Genomic DNA, 7,192 nt, shown 5'->3' on the forward strand with positions numbered 1-7,192 from the left:
GCATTAGCTGCGGCCTCAGGCCCAAATATAGGTGTTCAATATTCAGGGATTTAAAATCAGGAACTGAGAATCATACTGCAATACATAATAGTGAAATACTGAATCACGCTGAGTTATATGATACTGGAATACTGGATCAGACTGAGTTACATTATACCGGAATACTGAATCATACTGAGTTACATAATACTAGAATACTGAATCATACCGAGTTACATAATACTGAAATACTGAATAAGACTAGAATGAGACATGTATTCTTGAACTGGTTATGAATACTGAAACTTCAACTGTTTATGACATGCTGAGTAAGCTATACTGAGACTTAGGGACATCAAGCCCAAGTCAATATTGAATACGAACTGAGCTCACAACGTTCAGAATGAAATTCATGAACAAGTTACGAAGCTAGAGAATATAAGTTCTACAACTATTCAAGGAACTAGGCTTAACTATATTTCTGAGGCAATTGATACATCGTAAAAGAAACGTAATGTAGGGAGAATCATTAACATTCCCAAACATAGAAAGTTAGCCTCACATACCTTAACTTCCTATTCTTGAGTGTAATACAACATTTTCCAATCCTTTCAACTTCAATCTATATAAATACAAGTCAAAGAGATTCTATATTAGCAATAATACTCATGTTTTGGTCACTTAGACATTTTATCAAACGCTTGGTGGCATAAAGCTTCATAGCCCTTATTAATGGTGTCTCTACACCCAACAACCCATTCTCTTGCTTCTAGATAAATTCTAAAGTCTCAAATGGTTATAATCAACATCGTTCTTTATCACCCATAACGTAATCAACACCCATAACCAATAATAACCAATCAACAACCCAAACCTATCATTATTCATGCTTTTCTATCAAACCCATCAACTCATATCTCATGAACTAGAGTCTATAAAAATTAATTCAATGATAGAATCAATTAGAGGGTGAAGATATTACCTTTTTGACGTTCAATCTCCTTGAATTCGAGTTCTAGGGTTTCTTTTCTCAACAATGATGTCTCAATCGAATATCTAATGATATGGAGGGTTTACCCATGTTAATAAGATGTTGGGGAATTGAAATTAAGTTAGAATCACCATTAAAACTTACCTTGGGTGGTGGAGGGACCTTTAAGGAGTTAGGTTTTTGAGAGTTTTTCTTTCTAAGGCAAGTTTTTATGTTTTGGGGCTGTAGGGGACGAAATAAGGCTAAAACAATGACCTCCCAAGTCGTCCACCGTGTCCTGGTTGGCGTGACCGCGGTAAATCGCTGAGACACTGCCTCGCCGCGGTGAAACGCGGCAGGACCGCGGTGGTTGCACACCTCTCTGTAAAATGGGAATAACATTTTGTACAGAGCTCTGTTTGGGCTCCACAATATATCGTTAGAAAGCTATTTCAAAGGCATACAACCTCTATGCTTTTGGTTTCCCCAAATTCCGTACATGTTTTTATTAAAACCTGATGGAATACGAACCTTCTGCAAACTTAGTCGATTTTGTCAAATCTTACGCACCTCACTTTCCATCTTGATTTTGAAATAACTATTTTCACCCATAATTATCCCGATGAGACTTAAAATGATCAAAATATATCTTTACTACTCCTTAAACTCATACATACCTAAGCTGAATTGTTTCTGGGGTGTTACATTATCTCCCCCTTGGAATCATTCATCCTCGAATGAAGGTCCTGACTGCAACTTCTGCTAGCTTCGGACCTTAAACGGGTCTGGTAGAAACATGAACTTTCATTAAGACTTGCATATTAAATTGAATGAATACATGATTACTAAACTGTTGAGATATTGAACTGAATGACTACTGCATTAACTGGATATTGGTCTGCAATGAATACGTGAATACTGAACTAACATGGATATATGAATATTAAACTTGCACGAATATTTGAGTATTGAAATAACATCAATATCTGAGTACTAAGCTGGCATGAATATCTAAGTATTGGATTGACATGAGTAGCTGAGTATTGAACTGACTTGAATATCTGAGTATTGAACTGACATGAGTATCTGAGTACTGAACTAGCATGAGTATTTGAGTGCTGAACTGACATGAGTATTTGAGTACTAAAATGACATAAGTATTTGAGTGCTGGAAACTTGAATGTTATAACATGGTACGTGAAATACTAGTTGTACCACCGCTAACTCTGGTGGTAACTCCAACTCATAAGCTAATTGACTGATCCTTCACAAGATTCTATACGACCCAACATAGCAGGGACTATGCTTCCCCTTATTTTCAAATCTCATAACGCCTTTCATAGGCAAAACTTTCAGAAACAACCAATCATCAACTTGAAACTCTAGGTCTCTATGCCGCACATTCGAATAGGACTTTTGGAGGCTCTGAGTTATCTTCAAATGCTCTTGAATCAACTTAACTTTCTTTATAGTCTGATAGACCAAATTTGGTCCCATCAACTCTCTTTTACCAACTTTCGACCAACCAATTGGTGATCTACACCTTCGGCCATACAAATCATGCTTTCAAAATGAGCAAGATAATCCTATTATAAGGACCATATTTACCATCTCCACTCAAAATATGTGTATTCTGTGATAAAACACTGGGTTTTCTACTGCTCGACTTTCACTTACTAATAATTCGGATACTTGTCCATAAAGTCTGCAATGTCCTTTTTCATGTCGTTCCACCAATAAATCTCCTTAAGACCATGATACATATTTGTGGTACCTGAGTAAATAGAATACCTGAAATTCTGGGCTTCTAGCATGATCTTCCCTCTTTAAGTCCATCTATGTCTGGAACACACAATCTATCGTGGTACCTCAAAGCACTATCATTTCCCCCTTATTCCAAAACTATCATTTAATGCCAGTGAATCCCCTCTTTCAGCTACAACAAGTAGGGATCATCAACTATTTCTTCTTCACTTCGCCTACTAAGAGGGGGACAAGTCATATTCTAGACAACAACTCTACTCTCTTTGGAGTACGCAAATTGAACTTCTAGCTAGGCTAAGTGGTGAACTTCTTTCACCAGAGTTGTCTTATCTACCTCGATCATGAGTTATACTTCCCACAGTTGATTATCTTCTTAAGCACTTCCTGAAAACACTTATAGAATTATTGTGAACTAAGTCTTTGACCAGTACTCCGAAGACTAGAGTCTCGTGCAATGGCACTACCCTCGTGACACATAAATGCATGATTTTACAACTTTTCTGTGATCACTTTATCATCAATAGCTAAGCCCGGTGATCATTCTAATCACTTTGTGTTTCTTACATATGATAAACATAATCCTTGTGGTAATTATACAATTTTCCCTCATTACCGAAGTGATTTTCTTTTTTCATATCCCATGCTAACTACAGGTTTCAAATCTCCATCTAGACTTACTGATGGTCTTCACATCACCCCTTAGACCAAAGGTCTTATACTTGCGGATCCTTACCTTTTTTTTGTTGGGGCTCAAATAACTTTCCTTGTTTTCTGTAATTCTTTGCACTCTACGTCAATGACGACTCATCTTCCAACTAACTTCTAAGAAATTTTCTTACTATGAAAACTATATTACCTACATAAATGAACAGCTAATGTGTTCACAACTGTCATACACGATCTTAATGATTTAACTCTGCTCACACTGTCAATCTTGGGAAGACCCCTTTTGGATAATTCTTAAAGGCAATTCTTCCTTAGTTTGCTCTCTCACTACCTAGTTGATTTCCCTTTCTTCTACTATACTTCGAGTTTAACTTAAACTCTTTCGGTTCTAACACATGTTCGATATTTCAAACTGTCATCCACTCACTAGAGTTAACCTGGCTAAGTGAATCAAATTGTACCTCTACTAGCTCTGCTGAAAGTGCTAATTCACTATATCCACTCAATCATACTCACTATTTTGGTACTAACTACCTGCTAACATCATGTGTTCATGTTCTACTTTGAATAACTAAAGTGAAACATAAGGTTACTCCTAACTTCCCTCATCATCTGACCATATTCTTTTGCTGTGCACTATCATTCTTTTTGAACTATGTACATGGATCGCACTTAGGGAAAGTTCATCTGTCTTAAACAAAGTTGGAATATCTAACCCCAAACTTTCTATACACTTCAAAATCATATCAAATTATAGACCTCCAACCTAAACACATAGTCATATCAAGGGGAACTGTCATACCTTTTATCTCACAATAATAGCCACTTTGTATATAAATTCACTAACATGGTACTTTCTAGTTCTGATTTGAATAAATATGAACAACTTAAAATCATTCCCTGAAATTTACTATTGGCTGCTCTTGGTTCTCATTTCATACATCATATTTTCTAGTCATTTGCATGAATTGTATGAATCACATCTTTGGTAATAACAAACATTTCTGACTCCTAGGTATTTTACCCTTAGGCTCTTTTCTGTCCAAAGCTATAGTGATCAATTCTATGCCCGTTGTATTTGAATCCTTATCCAGATACACCGTGGGGTCTGAAATATGGATACACTGCCATATATATCTGATAAATCACTTTATGCACCATCCCGTGAGTCTTGGGTCTTAATCCCTAAAACATGCAAAGATTTTGCTATAATCACTGTTACTTACATTCTCCTTGAGCATCCATATGCATCACTGTATACTCACAAGTCTATAGAAATTTTGATACACTGAAAATTGGATATCTGGTAAACATATAACTGAATACTGGCATACTGAATAACCATAAGACATGATAACTGCTTTTGTACTTTCTGATAAGGTTATGCTCTAATCTATAACACTATCCATTGCATCCCACTTTTACATCCTCTAAAATCTCGTATTTATCAACTCGTACTCCATACTCATACCTCAATGGGCAATTATCCTCTCTAGGACTTTAGGTTTCTCCTGCACGTCGCTTGGGAATCCAATACGTTAGGAATTCGATAGGAAGAAAAGGTTACCTATTACTCTAAGATTCATGGCACGATCTAGAGTAGAAAGAAATGAGACAATCCTGGATGTCTTGGTAGTTAACCATTTATATGAGTGGCCGGCACACATATAAAAAGGAAACTCTACTGGACACGGCTTCATAGACTCCCTAGGACTCTTGAACCTGGCTCTGATACCAAGCTTTGTCACGCCCCGAACCTGGGCCTGGACGTAACACAACACTCGGTACCTGACTACATGTGACCGAGCGAACCAACTGGATGGCTGAATCAACATGTGGTATCATAACATACTGAATGCGGAAGATAAACTAACACATGCTAATATACTGAAAGTCTGGATGATATAAATCAAAGTGCGGAAATTCTACTACAATTCTGAAACATATTTGTAGCCAACATAGCTTAATATGAAAAGTCTGAGACTCTGTCTAAATGTTACTCTAGTCTATGAAGCCTCTAATGAAGTACTCAAAACACTGACTATCTAAAAAAAATACTGAAGACTGTAAGGTAATGATAATGCCCCGAAAGAAATGGGATCACCAAATAGCTAGTACGAGAATCCTAGCGCTTGGAATCATCAACCTATAATTCATTGCCTGCATTGTGAGATGCAGGCCCCGGGAAAAAGGGACGTGAATACATTTGAATTGTACTGGTATGTAAAGCAACAAAAAGAAATAATTATAAATGTTGAAACTGTAACTAAGTTGATAACTGAGAATTTATAATTGATAACTGAAATGATAACTATTCAAACTGAAACTGAAATGATAACTGATAACTGAACTGATAACTGGTAACTGATATGATAGCTGATAATTGAACGATAACTAATAATTGAACTGAAAGGAAGTAAGGATATGAATACTCCCTCTTCTAAATGATGAACAACCTGTTTATCTGAATATTAAACTGCGGCCTCAGAACCAATATATATATATATATATGCACAAACTGCGGCCTCGATCCCAAGTATACGCATACATAACTGCGACCTCAGGTCCAAAATGCATAAAGCATAAACTGTGGCCTCAGGCCCAAAGATGCATAAAGCATAAACTGCGGCCTCAGGCCCAAAGATGCATAAAGCATTAGCTGCGGCCTCAGGCCCAAATATAGGTGTTCAACATTTAGGGATTTAAAATCAAGAACTAAGAATCATACTGCAAAACATAATAGTGAATAATAAATCACGCTGAGTTATATGATACTGGAATATTGGATCACACTAAGTTACATTATATTGGAATATTGAATCATACTGAGTTACATAATACTGGAATACTGAATCATACTGAGTTACATAATACTGGAATGCTAAATAGGACTAGAATGATACATGTATTCTTGAACTGGTTATGAACACTAAAACTTCAACTGTTTATGACATGCTGAGTAAGCTATACTATGACTTAGGGACATCAACCCCAAGTCTATATTGAATACGAACTGGGATCACAACGTTCAGAATGAAAGTCATGAACGAGTTATGAAGTTAGAGAATATAAGTTCTACAACTATTCAAGGAACTAGGCTTAACTATATTTCTGAGGCAATTGATACGTCGTAAAAGAAACGTAATGTAGGGAGAATCATTAACATTCCCAAACATAGAGAGTTAGTCTCACATACCTTAACTTCCTGTTCTTGAGCGTAATACAACATTTGCCAACCCTTTCAACTTCAATCTATATAAATACACGTCAAAGGGATTCCATATTAGCAATAATACTTATGTTTTGGTCACTTAGGCATTTTATCAAATACTTGGTGGCATAAAGCTTCATAGACCTTATTAATGGTGTCTCTACACCCAATAACCCATTCTCTTGCTTCTAGATAAATTCAAGTCTCAAATGGTTATAATCAACATCATTCTTTATCACCCATAACGTAATCAACACCCATAACCAATAATAACCAATCAAAAACCCAAACCTATCACCGTTCATGCTTTTCTATCAAACTCATCAACTCATATCTCATGAACTAGAGTCTATAATCATTAATTCAATGATAAAATAAATTAGAGGGTGAAGATATTACCTTTTTGACGTTCAATCTCCTTGAATTCGAGTTCTAGGGTTTCTTTTCTCAACAATGATGTCCCAATCGAATATCTAATGATATGGAGGGTTTGCCTATGTTAATAAGATGTTGGGGAATTGAAACTAAGTTAGAATCACCATTAGAACTTACCTTGGGTGGTGGAGAGACCTTTAAGGAGTTAGGTTTTTGGGGTTGTAGAG

The sequence above is a fragment of the Nicotiana sylvestris genome, chromosome 7, assembly GCF_000393655.2.
Source record: "Nicotiana sylvestris chromosome 7, ASM39365v2, whole genome shotgun sequence".
Classification (NCBI taxonomy): Eukaryota; Viridiplantae; Streptophyta; class Magnoliopsida; order Solanales; family Solanaceae; genus Nicotiana; species Nicotiana sylvestris.